The sequence below is a fragment of the Schistocerca serialis genome, chromosome 1, assembly GCF_023864345.2.
Source record: "Schistocerca serialis cubense isolate TAMUIC-IGC-003099 chromosome 1, iqSchSeri2.2, whole genome shotgun sequence".
Classification (NCBI taxonomy): domain Eukaryota; kingdom Metazoa; phylum Arthropoda; class Insecta; order Orthoptera; family Acrididae; genus Schistocerca; species Schistocerca serialis.
The window spans coordinates 195,111,685-195,127,437 of record NC_064638.1 but is presented as its reverse complement, the minus strand read 5'-3'; positions in this window follow the sequence as shown (position 1 = coordinate 195,127,437).

Below are 15,753 nucleotides of genomic sequence, written 5' to 3'. Positions count from 1 at the left end.
TTTCCTCTCCTGAAATACTGAAGTTATTTCCACACACTTTGACGATCACCTATTTTTTGTATGGTGGAAAATATTATGAAATGGCTGACGGAACAGCCATGGGTTCGCCACTGTCACCAGCCATAGCTAACTTTTTCATAGAGGATTTCGAAGAACGAGCTATGAACAGTGCTCCCTTACGTAAATCCTGTTTCTTCAGTTATGTTGACAATACATTTTTAATCCGGCCACATTGCAATCAGGCACTGCAGCAGTTTTTTCATCATTTGAATCGTATGCACCAGAACATATGATTTACAGTGAAGGTGGAGAAGGATGGGAAGTAACCCTTATTAGATGTGATGGTGGAGCGAAATCGGATGGACCTCTCGGACATTGTGTGTACAATAATCCGACGCATACAGATTTCTTTCTAAGCGCACGTAGTTTCCACCACCCAGCTCAGAAGAGAGCTATGCTGAATGGCTTGGTACACAGAGTAAGGACTATTTCGGACAAGGATCACCTCGGCTCCGAGATTAAGCATCTGACGACGGTATTCACAAAAAATGGATATTCTAATCGTGATATCAGATCCACTCTGGCTAAGAAACCTAGGAATGGCGCTGTTCGAACAGATCAGGAGGACCAACACATCGTGCGGCTACCATTCTGCGGTGCAACGACCAGCAAGTTTGGTAGAGTCCTCAGCCGGTAGGCAATCAGACCAGTCTCCCGGCCACTCAGGAAGATTAAGGAAATGTTGTGACCCGTGAAATACCTCGGTCTAAGAGTACCGGAAATTTACAGCATTCCTTGCGAGTGTGGCAAAATTTATGTGGGCCAGTCTAAAAGAACTGTTGCCGATCGCTTTGTGATAAATCAGCGTCACCTGAAATACAGGTATCTTGAAAAATCAGCGGTGGGTGAGCACTGTTTCTTAAATAAACATAAGATTCTATTCGATGAAACAATACTACTTGCTCAGGTTTCAAACTATAGGGACTCTGTCATCAGGGCGGCAGTTGAAATTAGACTATATGAAAATAATTTCAACAGAGACTCCGGATATGCACTCAGCAATCCATGGAAGAGCGCAGAGGGAGACAATACATTCCTCGCAGGTCTCCGCCTGTTGTGATGGATGACGCTGCAAGCAACGCTGGATAAAGGGCGCAGACAAAATGTATGGACATAGAGACGCCAACTCCTTACGAGCCGTTTTCACCGTGACGTCGGTCAGTCAATGAAAAGCTGTCCACTGCTTATGAAAGCGGAAGCCTCACAGGTCCACGACAGTCAGATTAACCCCTGACAAAGATGATGGAGGCAGTCATCGAAAGCTCGGGATTGTATTCAAATTTGAAGGGGCCAAGTAAACCGAGAACTTTTTATGCAAGGATTCCGTCGCGAAAGACTTCGTTGTCTTGGTTTTACTGTGTTTTTGCAAGTAAGTTTGAATTCCGGCAAGTGGATGTTTGTTGAAAGGTTATTGCCTTTGTGCTGTCTTTTCTTTTAGTTTGATTGTGGTTATACTATTTTTTTAATTTTGGGAAATTAATAATGGGCCTTCAGTCTTGGAATCTTATTCTTAAAATTACCTTTGAAGCTTAAACATTGTGACCTTCTGCATTTGAAAGGTAATGGTAATTTATTTTAAAATTTTAAAAAATTGATTGAGGGCTTTCAGGAGTTTGTATTGCATCATGTTTATGTTTGTCTATCCACCCTTGCCTTGAGGCTTTCAGCCTAGCTGTGATACCATATATATTTTAATTACTTTATTTGCCATTTTAACAGCATTTTTATCTTGTTGATTTTTAAGTTTCTTGTTTGGTGGCCTTCGGTAGTGAAAGAATTCCATTTTGAATTTCGTACTTGTAAAGGTTCGGCTATGTGCCGCTTCGGTTGTAAATGTGTTACAATAAATTACAATTTTAAGGTGAAACTGACCCCAACCTTATTTTTTCCGTTCCATGATTCTAAGCACCTGTTCAGTGCAGCGGGTTTAGCTGGCGTATCACTACGCGACCACAGCGTTCCTATCGGTGTTAGAGCACCAGCTCAAACCTTTGTATTGCGGGCTGCACATTTTTCCACCAGGATATCGATATGTTAATTCATAACTTAAAAAACAGAGCTAAACGAGATCAAACGTCCGGATTACTGAAAGACAATAGCAGTTTATCGTACAAGGGTTGGCAGAAATGAAATACTTAATTGGTTGGCATAACGAAGGAAGGTTCTACGTAGAAGTGATTTACACGCCAACGTACAGTCCTGTATAATTCGGACACTTATTGTGAACTGCGAAATAATATTGTGTAATTGTCATATACGTTTACACCTCATCTTTATACAGAACACTTCAGTGGAAGCGGTGAAATCACAGGGAATTATCGTATGAATGGAAAATGTAATGTTTTCCATTATTTGTTGTTTTACAAACCTATGTTACGCTGTTACGCCATCGTCAGGTACAAATATGAAGGTACTTTATTTTCGTTACAGTGTAATTTCTTTATTCTTCCCTTGTCTTTTTATACAATGTGAACTTCGAGATTCCCTAAAGTCACACAGTAGCATATTCACATTGGCGTTTAGAAGGGGGCAAGAGGGAGATCTAGCTAACAAGACCCTCTCTATTCTAATATTGATTGTATTAGCATCAGTTCCCTGGGATATTATGAGTGTCCCCCACATAATTTAGTTCTTACGGCACGAAACTGGACAGCTAGCTTATATAAAAACGGAATTTCTGCGGACGCCCAGGCTTATTAGTACATCCGCTCAGTTCTAAAAATAAATGGCACGAAGATAGTTTCCTTTCTCAACGGAAATCTGTCTCCTAAGACAATGACATAATTCTAACGTACTACGTTTTAATCATTATTGCGACGTGTGTTTACAGTCACTGAAGAGAGTGATGGTTAAAGTTTGGATATATTTCCGTCGTTTATTAAGAACTGATTTAGAGTCTAAGAGTTAGTTTTCACCACCTTTGTCGAATGCAATATTGGTTTCACTCTTCTTATTCACGATGATTTTCCTATGACGGGAGAGGCGAATACTACACACACTGCATGAAAAAGATTTCTCCATACCCCAACCCTTCATTAATAACAGATTGTACAAAACTGACAGTGGGAGATGTTGTCCACCACTTAGGACAAAAGGTTCCAGATCCAGTAGGCATGAGAGATATTTGAAACCAAGTTATACCCTAATTTAGTATGTGAAAGTTTTGATGTACATGCGGCTCACTGGTTTTTAAGTGCAGCAGTGGATAGAGTGGAGTAGTTATTGAAGAAGTGATGGAGAGAACTGACACCATGAATCCTGCAGTGCTGTCCCTAAATCCGTAAGAGTACGAGGGGGCGGAGAAGATATGCTCAATAATGTTCAAATCTGGGGAGTTTGTTGGTCAACCGAAGGGTTTAAACCCGGAAGAGTGTTCCTCGAGCGCCTCTGTAGCAATTCAGTACGCGTGGGGTGTTGCACTGTCCTGCTGGAATGCCCAAGTCCGTCGAAACGCACAGTGAAAATGAATGGATGCAGGTGATCAGAAAGGATGCTTACGTACGTGTTACCTTTCAGAGTCGTTTCGAGACGCATCAGGTGTCCCTTATCTTTCCAACTGCACACGCCCCACACCATTACAGAGCCATCACCAGCTTGAACAGTCCCCTGCTGACATGCAGGTTCCATGGATTTATGAGGTTGTCTCCATACCCATATACATTCATCTGCTCCATACAATTTGAAACGAAACTCGTCCGACCAGGCAACATTTTATCATTCATCAACAGTCCAATGTCGGTGTTGACGGGCCCAGGCCAGGCGTAAAGCTTTGTGTCGTCCAGCTTCGGCTCCGAAAACCCATATCGATGACGTTTCGTTGAATGGTTCGCACACTCACACTAGTTAATGGCCCAGCACTGAAATCTACAGCACTTTATGGAAGGGTTGCACTTCTGTCACGTTGAACGATTCTTTTCATTCGTCGTTGGTCCCATTTCTCGCAGGATCTTTTTCCGGCCGCACCGATGTAGGAGATTTGATGTTTTACCATATTCCTGATATTCCCGGTCACTCGTGAATGGTCGCGTGGGAAAATCCCAGATCAGTCGCTGTCTCGGAGCTGTGTCCCATCGCTCGTGTTCCGATTCTAACAGCATGTTCAAACTCACTTAAATCCTGATAACCTGCCACTGTAACAGCAGTAACCGATCTAAAAACTGCTCCTGACACTTGTTGTTTCTGCGTATTTACATGTCTCTGTATTTATATACGCGTGCATTTTCCAGTTCCCTTGGCGCCTCAGGGTATTACGCGACGGGTAGTATGCTACCCGTTACGTCACACGCCATGCACTCTTTCTAGGACCTCATCTTGTCAGCCCCCCTTGTAAGCTTGCTACTGGTATTATAGAACTGAACTTAGTGGACTTCGAAGTATCACAAGTATCTGGTCTGATAAAATTCTCCCTTTTCTCTATGAATACTGACCCATAAAAATGCTGTTACAAAACAGTTTCACTCCATTTCACGAATAAGTTAATAGAGACAAATTTACTAAGCTTTATTTTTGTTAAACTGAGCATCTGAATTACTAATCTGTGTGAAATGAGTTAGTTTGTTAAAAAGAGAACTAATACTTACTCAGACAAAAGTTTTCCATGTTGCACCTTAAAGGCAAAGAAGTGCACAGAGTATGCTTGGTTCACGGTGTTGTTTAGAACACTTTTCTGTAAATAACCCGACATCATTGAATTTTCGTGGAACGTGTCATAGTAAGCCTTCTTTCGAAGATCTCTACGGAAACTCACGTTCTGGAGCCTATAAGAATCACCTAAAAATGTTGTGTGCGGCCTCACGCTACCTAAATGGCTGCATCACATGAAAATCTGTTCTTATTGAGAAGATAGCCGTGCTGTAGGGAAAAGTCCAGTATAAGATCCAATCCCTGAACAATTTTTAATTGTATGAATGCGTTGTGTATGTTCTTTCGGAAATGTCAGAAAAAAACAGATATGTGGAGTTTGCAGCTGTGATACATAATGTGTAAATAGAAGGTGGAGTTGGGGGAGAAAGGAAATGAAAGGGAAGGGATTACTGGTGTCAGCTGCATCGGGGCGTTAGGCGGAGAGTCAGGGATTTTTTTTCCTTCCTCGTGATGACTGGGTGTTCTGTGATGTCCTTAGGTTAGTTAGGTTTAAGTAGTTCTAAGTTCTAGGGGACTGATGACCATAGATGTTAGGTCCCATAGTGCTCGGAGCCATTTGAATCGTTATGCGGAATCGATAACAAAAAGCAAAAATTGGTACCAGACGGGATTAGAGTCCAGAATCTTCTGCTTAGTAGGCAGATGCTTTATCTAATGCACCATATGGAACACAGTTATATAACAATTGCGCTGCTTACGCCTCACAGCCGACCCACACCCCCAACGAGTTATAAGAATGCGTGGTATCTGTTCTTTCGGACATGTAATACAATTCATATAACTGATTGACCTGTATAGGCAGTGGATCCACCTTCTTCATTGTGGATGCGCAAGTCTGTCCGACCTCCTGCAGGAATCTCTGAGTAACGAGCATGGTGGAAATGGACAGGGACTGCCGACAGGTGGCACTCGGTGAGAATGAGGGGTCAGCCAGGAGACGTGCCGAGGTATTTCCCGCAGGCGATAACGCTGTGTCCCCGATGGCGCAGTGATTGACACATCTATCTAGTAAGCTGGTCAGAGGGTGAGCCGCCCTCTGTAATAAAAAAAAAAAACACTGAAACACTGAGTGTATGAATCAACAACGAACTTGAGCGGGTGTCACGAGACGTCCGCAACGAACGAAATGAGATTAAAAAAAGGAAGTAAGCATGAGATCCCTGGATTTAATGCCACTCCGGTACAAATTATGCACTGATTCCGCGTAATGTCCCGATGAGGCTGACATTGGTAATTCCTCTCCTTTCCTTTCTCCCCTAGCCTGCCACAGTGGCGGTGCGGTTCTAGGCGCTTCAGTCTCGAACCGCGCGACCGCTACGGTCGCAGGTTCGAATCCTGTTTCGGGCATGGATGTGTGTGATGTCCTTAGGTTAATTATGTTTAAGTATAGTTGCGTAGGCATCCGCGGCCAGTCAGTCGACATAAAATTTTCTGGGTTTCACTAGTTGCATACACTTGCTGGTGGGTGATTCTGTCGACGTTGTTTCAGTCGGTAGGCGAAAACGTAGATGATAGCAGAAGGTGTATTTGCAGCAACTGTTTGTTGTTAAAGTCAAGTTCTCTCCGCACCTGCTGAATACGCTCCTTCGGAAGAGATTTACTGGCTCGCCTATAGATGCTTCTTGTTTTGTGAGTGTCGATGATAAATTTAAACTGAAGAAATTTAGGTACAATATCATGATCCCGAGTAACTGCCGCTACGCCGCCGACGTCCAGCAGTTGGTAAAGAGTAGCCAACTTCTCACTCGACGGTGACCACCAATCATGGTACACAAGAGACAATAGACAACAGAGGGAACGTTCTCCCTCCACCGAATACCCCCTTAAAGTAAAGTTCCCTCTCCTTCTTCCTTAAGTGACCAATGAAACTAACAACTTTTTTAAAAATATGACGTTTTGGAATGCGCAGTGAAACAGTACCAACACTGCGTAGCTAGAAGGCACCATTAGACCCAAAAGAAGGCCGCTACAACTGTGGCCGAAATGTTCGTTTTTCTCCAGCAGCAGTAGTTTTTTTTGTTTTCGTTTTTACATTATGATGCGGTACCATACCCAGAAAGCATTTTATGTCGACAGGTTTGAGTAGTTCTCAGTTCTAGGGAACTGATGACCTCAGGTGTTAAGTCCAATAGTGCTCAGAGCCATTTGAACCATTTTGTTCAGTAATGAATTGTTATTTCTTATGCCACTGACGGGAGCACATTGTGCCAAAAGTAACAGGTTTACAACCAGGATAAATAATCAGTCAACATAACTCCATTTCGCAATTATAAACTGTGGGACTGCGTCTGGTTGACGAATTGGAAAAGTAATATTCAAATATCTGTTTTTTCATAGCTTCTTTTTTACACTGTTCAGAAGGTTGTTGTTACATGTGTGAAGATCATACTTTGTCGTGAAGTCTTATACGGAAACCAAGCGCAAGTATTGGTTCCCTGTTATACCCGTGTTTCCTGCAAAAATGTAGCAGGGCGTAGAGGATGCTCCTCTGAACAATTTGAGGTAGGGAACCTGGGGTTCGAAAAGCCATCTTAAGGAGATAATAGGTATAAAAGCACAGTACTGTCTACTTTCTTTCATACATTAAGTAAAGTAAACTGCAAATACCATGATTGACACAATGAACTTACAGTTTGTACTGTATCTTAAAAAATGTGCTGAAACTGACGGCCATCAACATCAATGCAAGCATGACATCGGCGAACATGATTTTGATGCACCCTGAAAAATATCTCTAGTATGTATCGAATCGCATTACAGGCAGCTACAGTTCTGGCAACTAATTCCTTCTCCACACCCATTGAGTTCTCATACACAAGTGACTTCAGATATCCTCATAGGAAACAATCAAGAGAATTCAGGCCAGGTGGCCTGGCAGGCCACGGAATTGGACCCCCCCTTCAATACAGCGACCAGGAAATATTTCCTAGTATTGAGGCGAGTCCTTGTTTCTTGCAGGATGTAAAAACTGGTTCAGATGGCTCTAACCACTATGGGACTTAACATCTGAAGTCATCAGTGCCATAGACTTACAACTTCTTAAACCCATCTAAACTAAGGACGTTGCCCGAGGCAGGATTCGACCCTGCAGCAGTGCGGTTCCGGACTGAAGCGCCTAGAACCGCTCGGTGACAACGGATGGCCAGAAAATAAAGAATTTACGTGTAAATAAACAGCACAGTACTTGTGAATTTGTACGCTATTATTGTAAATAAGTAGGAAAACAGTAATGTTTAGACAAAGCAGAAGACAAGTTTGGTTCCATATTTCCTTAAGCTGCCTTCTCACCACAGTATGCAGCGAAGGCTGGCTGAGGTCACAGAAATAGAAGCAGAAAAACACTACACTCAAAATGTACATTATGTTTAGCTCGTATTACAGCACTCACCTTGTGAAGCTTAATCGCACTGTAATGCATTCTTGAAACTCGTTGCCGCAATTATTCCTTGTCGTGGACTTTTTGTGGTGTCACCGCCAGACACCACACTTGCTAGGTGGTAGCTTAAATCGGCCGCGGTCCATTTAGTACATGTCGGACCCGCGTGTCGCCACTGTGTAATCGCAGACCTAGCGCCACCACCAAGGCAGGTCTCGTGATACGAGAGAGCACTCGCCCCAGTTGTACGAGAACCTAGCTACCGACCAGATGTACGAAGCCTTTCTCTCTCATTAGCCGAGAGACAGAATAGCCATCAGCTAAGTTAATGGCTACGAACTAGCAAGGCGCCATTAGCCATACAGTGATTGTACTTAAAGTCTCCTGTGTATCGTCAAGATCGATGTACCACAATGATTGAGTAAAGTTAAGTATTAAACCTGCTCCGTACTTTTCTTCCTAACATTAATTACGTATCCTGTTCCAGTACTTCACGCCCGTCTGCGTTAGTCTAGCTTGCCTTTTCAGCCATCTCAACTTCACGGTGTCGGCCCAGCTACCGACACAACATTGGCGACGAGGGAAAAGAGTTCTTTCTGATTGCTTACATTTAATTGTGTCATGGCTTCGCCACATTCTCCAGATGTACTGTCCGAATTTTATCGCTTGCAGAATCAGCAGACGCAGGCGTTACTGGATGCCGTTGGACAGCTCGTCCAGGGTCAACGTACCATTCAAACCGATGCGGCCGCCGCCGCTTCACCGGTACCGCAGCCACAACCTGCCATTGCACCACCATTTCGAAGTTTTGACCACACCCTCGAGACTTGGCGGGAGTGGTCCCGCCAGTTTGCCTTCCACCTCGCTGCCTACAGAATTCAAGGTAATGAGCGGCAGCCGTTTTTGCTTTCTTGTGTCGGTGTGTCCACATACCGTGTGATAGTGAAATTGTTTCCCCGACGCGACGTAGCAACTCTGTCCTACGAGGAAATTTTGTCTGCATTAGATGCCTATTTCAAAGAAACAGTTAATGTGGTTGCAAAACGGTATACGTTCTTTCGTACAAAACGTACGGCCTGTCAAACTAATAGGGAGTGGGTATGAACATTGCAAGGACTTACTAGGGACTGTGCCTTTGAATGTGACTGTGGTCTTTCTTATTCAGATACAATGGTGCGTGATGCAATTGCACAGAACGTTTCTGATGTTCGCATACGGGAGCAAATTTTGAAACTAGTTAATCCCTCCCTTCAACAAGTGATAGACATATTGGATAGACAGGACACACTTGACTGTGCTCAGGAATCTTTTGACACTTCGCCAGCCGTGTGTAACATTAACCGGCCCGCTGGACGCGCTGCGCGGCCCGGTAACCGGGCCTCGCGCACGTCCGCACAGCTGCCGCCGCGCGCTAAGCCACGTGTGCCGCGCCAGCCCACCAATGTAGTGAAATCGTGCCCGCGGTGTGCTACTAGACATTCGCGTGAACATTGCCCGTCACGCCAAGCTATTTGCTTTTTCTGCAATAAGAAAGGACATGTTCAAAGTGTTTGCCAGACAAAGCTCAGATCAGACGATCACAATCATTCCAGGCCCTTTGCTTCGCGCCGGAATCGAACCAAGGACACTCAGGCTCGTGGACCTTCGCCTATGGACATTCATGTCGTTAATTCCACTTCGTCCAGTGACACTTTCTCTAACAGTAACTGTGTTCATCCCACAAAAACTGTGCGTCGACGTCGCCGGAAATCACGTCAATTAGCAAGTGATTCTGTACCAGTGTCTGTTCCAATTGCACAAAACAGTCGCTCTTGTCGTCAGCAGAACAATAAACTTTTTGTGGACTTAGACTTTGAAGGCAAAGTGATACCATTCCAGCTCGATACCGGAGCTGCAGTTTCATTGCTCAATCACGACACGTACAAACAACTGGGCAAACCTCCTTTGCGTTCCGCAAATGTTAAGCTAACTACATATTCCGGACAGACAATTCCTGTGTTAGGACAGTGCAGCCTTCTTGCAACATACAAGGGACAAACAAAACTTGTGTCATTTTACGTTCTTCGTTCTTCTTCTGCAGTGAACTTGTTTGGTCTAGATTTATTTCAGTTGTTTAACATGTCTATTGTAAATCAGGTGCTATCAGTGAATCAAACTGTGCCTTCAGACAGTGTTTCTCAGCTGTGTGACGAATTTGCAGACATTTTTGCACCGGGCTTAGGTTGCGCTAAAAACTATGAAGCACATTTAGAACTGAAGGTAAACGCGCAACCGAAATTTTTCAGGGCGCGCAATGTTCCCCACGCATTGCGTGATGAGGTCGCAAGAACGTTACACGATCTCGAATCACAGGGTGTAATTGAACGTGTGCAAGCTTCTCTCTGGGCCTCACCCTTAGTAATTTTGCCAAAACCTTCCGGAAAATTGAGACTTTGATTGGACTTCAAGGCCACAGTGAATCCACAGCTAGTGACTGCTACTTTTCCTTTGCCCCGCCCGGAAGATCTTTTTGCTAAACTGTGCCCGGGAAAATATTTTTCAAATTTGGACCTAGCCGATGCGTACTTGCAAATACCGGTGGACGACGAATCCCAGCGCGTATTGGTGGTTAACACGCATCTTGGATTGTACCGCTTCAAAAGACTGCCATTCGGGTGTGCATCCGCCCCTGCCTTGTTTCAGCAATATTTACAAACTATTTGTGCGTCGGTCCCTACTGCAGCAAACTATCTGGACGATATAGTGATCTCCGGACAGACAGAAGAAGATCATCTTGCGAACTTACGAACATTATTTCAGGTCTTGCGGCAAAATGGTCTTCGCTTGAGGAAGGACAAATGTGTGTTTTTTGCTCGTGACTTACCATACCTGGGACATGTCATTAATGCCCAAGGCATACATCCGAGTCCAGAGCGCCTCCGTGCCATACAAGAATTGCCTTCCCCTCAAAATGTGAAACAGCTACAGAGTGTGTTGGGTAAAATTAATTATTACAATAAATATGTGCGCAATGCCTCTTCCATTTCAGCTCCGCTTCATCGCTTACGCCGTAAAGGTGTTCCGTTCGTCTGGACGACGGAATGTGAACGCGCCTTTCGCCAGTTGAAATCGGCGTTGCTTTCTAATACTTGCCTTACGCCATTCGATCCCCAGAAACCCCTTTTGTTGATGGTAGATGCATCGGATTTCGGGATCGGTGCTGTGCTTGCGCACAAAGTTGGCTCCCATGATCGCCCTATTGCCTTTGCGTCCAAATTGCTCTCGTCTGCGCAAAGAAATTATTCACAGATAGAGAAAGAAGCTTTGGCTCTCGTGTTTGGTGTTACTAAGTTCCATGATTTCTTGTATGGTCGTCACTTTACCATCATCACAGACCACAAACCTTTGACATCGCTTTTTCATCCGACCAAGCCTGTACCTCCACGTACAGCGCAGAAATTCATTCGCTGGTCTATTTTCCTCTCGCAGTACCGCTACGATATCTTGTATCGGTCCACTGCTAAGCACGGAAACGCCGATGCGTTGTCCCGTTTGCCTGTTGCTGAGGATAAAGCATTCGATTCTTCCGAACTTGCTTGCATGTTCATTGATTCGGAAACCGATGAAGTGGTCGAATCGTTTCCGATTGATTTTCGTCGTCTGGCTACAGCCACAGCTGCTGACCCTGTCCTTGCTACTGTTTTGCGTTTTGTTGCTACGCAATGGCCTTTGTCAAAGTCTCGGATCGAGGATCCGTTGGTTCGCCAATTTTTTGCTCACAAGGAGAGACTTTTTGTTCGACGTGGTGTTTTGTTGTTGCGTTCTGATAATGATCAGTCCAGAGTCGTGGTCCCACGTTCGTTACAGTCCTCTGTTTTACGGCTTCTTCACCAAGGACATTGGGGTATAGTGCGAACGAAACAACTTGCTCGTCAGCACTGTACTTGGTTCGGAATCGATGCTGCGATTACGAATATGTGTTCTTCGTGCCCGGCGTGTGCCGAACAACAGTCCGCACCGCCGCGGAAAGTCTTTGCGTGGCCAAAAGCCACTTCCCCTTGGCAACGCTAGCACATTGATTTTGCTGGTCCATTCTGGAATGCTCGATGGTTGGTTCTGGTCGACGCCTTCAGTAATTTTCCTTTTGTTGTCCGGATGTCTTCCACGACGTCCTCCGCCACCATCCAAGCGTTGTCTGCTATCTTTTGCATTGAAGGTCTTCCGCAGACTATTGTTTCCGACAATGGCCCACAATTCATGTCCGCAGAATTTCGGTCATTCTGCCAGGCCAATGGTATTCAACATCTGACATCCGCGCCGCTTTCGCCTCAGTCCAACGGTGCCGCTGAACGATTAGTCCGGACTTTCAAGTCACAGATGTTGAAATTGAAAGAGTCGCATTCTCGGGAGGACGCATTGTTGCTCTTTTTGTCTTCGTATCGCTCTCAGCCCCGAGATGGTCGCTCGCCGGCTGAGTTGCTCCACGGTCGTCCTCATCGCACCTTGATGTCTTTGCTGCATCCGCCGCATCAGGTTCCTGTGCAGCGGCAGACTCCTGCTTTTGCTCCAGGCGACGTTGTATTTTATCGCAACGATCGAGGTTCACGGCGTTGGCTCGCAGGGCGCATTCTTCGCTGCCCCGGCCGCGCGATGTATTTGGTTTTGGGGGCCTCTGGTGAGGTGCGTCGGCATCTCAATCAGCTGCGCCTCTGTCGTCGCTCGGGTTCTGCCGCTCCCCGTCTGCTTTCAGCGACGGTGCCGTACGGTCAGCGCCCTGGGGACCCATCTACTGGCTCGCCTCATCCCCAGGTGTTACCGACGATGCCTTCCATTTTGCCCGATGGCGACGCGCCGCCGCCGCCGCAGCAGCAGCAGCCGCCGCCGCCGCCGCTTGTTCTCCCGCCGGCGCCGCCCGCATTCGACGCTTCGTTGCAGCCGCCAAGCGCCTCCCAGGGTCACGCGCCGCCGATCGCTTCCCGTGACCAGCTGTCCTCCGCCATGGAACTCCCGCCCGCTCCGGCCCACATGACGTCATCGCGCGTCGGCTACCCCGACGCAATGGAGGTTGATCCTTCGGTCCCTCCTGTCTCTTTACGGGCGCATACACCGCATGTTGACGTGCACCCTGGACTAGTTTTTCAGGCGTTTCCTAGCTCCCCTCGGACCGAATGGCCGGGTGCGGGTGGCACAGCCTCGCCTGTTGTTAGGCTCCCCACCTCATCGCATACGTCAACATGTGGTCCTCCCCACGGCGGGCGGAAGCCTTATCACACGACCGTTCGCCGATTTGCGGGGGAGGAATGTGGTGTCACCGCCAGACACCACACTTGCTAGGTGGTAGCTTAAATCGGCCGCGGTCCATTTAGTACATGTCGGACCCGCGTGTCGCCACTGTGTAATCGCAGACCTAGCGCCACCACCAAGGCAGGTCTCGTGATACGAGAGAGCACTCGCTCCAGTTGTACGAGAACCTAGCTACCGACCTGATGTACGAAGCCTTTCTCTCTCATTAGCCGAGAGACAGAATAGCCATCAGCTAAGTTAATGGCTACGAACTAGCAAGGCGCCATTAGCCATACAGTGATTGTACTTAAAGTCTCCTGTGTATCGTCAAGATCGATGTACCACAATGATTGAGTAAAGTTAAGTATTAAACCTGCTCCGTACTTTTCTTCCTAACATTAATTACGTATCCTGTTCCAGTACTTCACGCCCGTCTGCGTTAGTCTAGCTTGCCTTTTCAGCCATCTCAACTTCACGGTGTCGGCCCAGCTACCGACACAACACTTTTCATATCAGACTTCTTCGCCCTGCCACTCAAAGAAACTTGTCTCCGGGCACGGTTGATTGAAGCAAGTTAGAAGTCTGAAAGTCATGTCATCTGCTGAGCTGCTGAAAGAATGTACTGCAAGGAAACAAAGCAAGTTTGCCGAAGTTTGTGAAGCAATTATTTTGGAAACGTTTTACTTGTGGTATTATAATAAAAGACCATATATTTTGGAGGGAATTATTCTCAAACGTTTCCCTCGAAACTATTAGTTAAGTATATTTGGTTGTTTTAAATTTTACGGCTCCCATCTCATACGGATCATGAAGTGGTTATCTTTCCGTTACTGATCATATTTAGTACTAAACATCAAAGTTGAATAACTCCGTGCCGGTTTTTCGCAGAATTTTCAGTGAATTAAAAGCGCGAATTCCGATTGGTAATCTGAGGGAAGCAGAAACTGGAAGTCTGACTTCTTCTAGACGGACAGTACGGCTTCAAAAAAGATCAAGACACATGTGATGGCCGCATTTACTGACATCCAAGTTTGACTTAGTGACGAAAAGTATCTGCTGAGTGTTTATACGAGCCACACCAAAGCGTATGACTGCATCTTGCTTCCACGATTACTGCAGCAATTGAGGAACGGTGGCATGCGTAGTATACTTACCCGTGCTCTATAAAACGTACAGAGCAACATGTGTTAATTATACGATAAAATGAGGGATACCTAGAGGCCCAGCACACGAGCAATGGTTTGTCGCAGTGTTCGGTCTTATAGACGCGATCGTTTAATGTTTACACTTGCGTTAAAAAAAAAAAAACGTTCAAATGTGTGTGAAATCTTATGGGACAACTGCTAAGGTCATCAGTCCCTAAGCTTACACACTACTTAACCTAAATTATCCTAAGGACAAACACACACACCCATGCCCGAGGGAGGATTCGAACCTCCGCCGGGACCACCCGCACAGTCCATGACTGCAGCGCCTTACACTTGCGTATCTACATTAATTTCTTGTGGTGTTCTCACCTATGGACGACACCGGAGCTGGCGCGCTGGCACGGTTTCCAACTGGCACTACGGGCGGCGCTTTGAAGTTCTCCGCCAACCACAAGCTCGGCCCAATGATCAATCTCCGCACCGCCGCCATTGAGGTGGACTTAATGCGTTGTGGTAAGCGTCGGCCCGGGGCTGTTCATTGAGGGCGTTTGAATACGACAGTTGTAGTACAGAGTTTCAGGGTTTGCAGTTCGTAGCTACAGTTCGTAGTGAAGGTCAGTTTGCGAGACTTAATCTACAAATGGAGTCGCATGTAGCCTTTCGCACAGGGACAAGTGTTTACAGCAGTGATTGGTAGTGCGTCGTCCGGTATGGATATAGAGTTATCGATACTGTATTCATTAACGCATGCCTCAACAGGTCACTGCTTAGTTGTATCTGTATGCAAGCACATCCAGTGGGCTACTCTACAGCTTTAGTTAAACAACATAGCGCAGTAATGTGAACATTTGTGTGTAATTTGTTTGCACTGCCAAAGTTCCTGCGTTCACCTCGGAGCAACTAACTCTAATATGACGTGTGCGAGCCATTCTATCCAGACGGCCTGTATACATCATACACACAAGATCACTGCTGCTACACTACAGGTATAAGCCTTGTGAATGTCCACTTCATATGTCCCACGCTATGCAAAGTAAACTTTCAGAATTCCGTGCAAATTTAGCCAAACGAATCCACGGATTGCATTTACACGCGACATAGATGTCAAGCACCAAGAACGATGTTACTGGGCACCAGTTCAACAAGTTGTCAAGTACCTAGGTCTCCATATTAAGAAACTGAAAAAGTAATTCATATTATACAGGGAGGTCCATTGATCGTGACCGGGTCAAATATCTCACGAAATAAGCATCAAACGAAAAA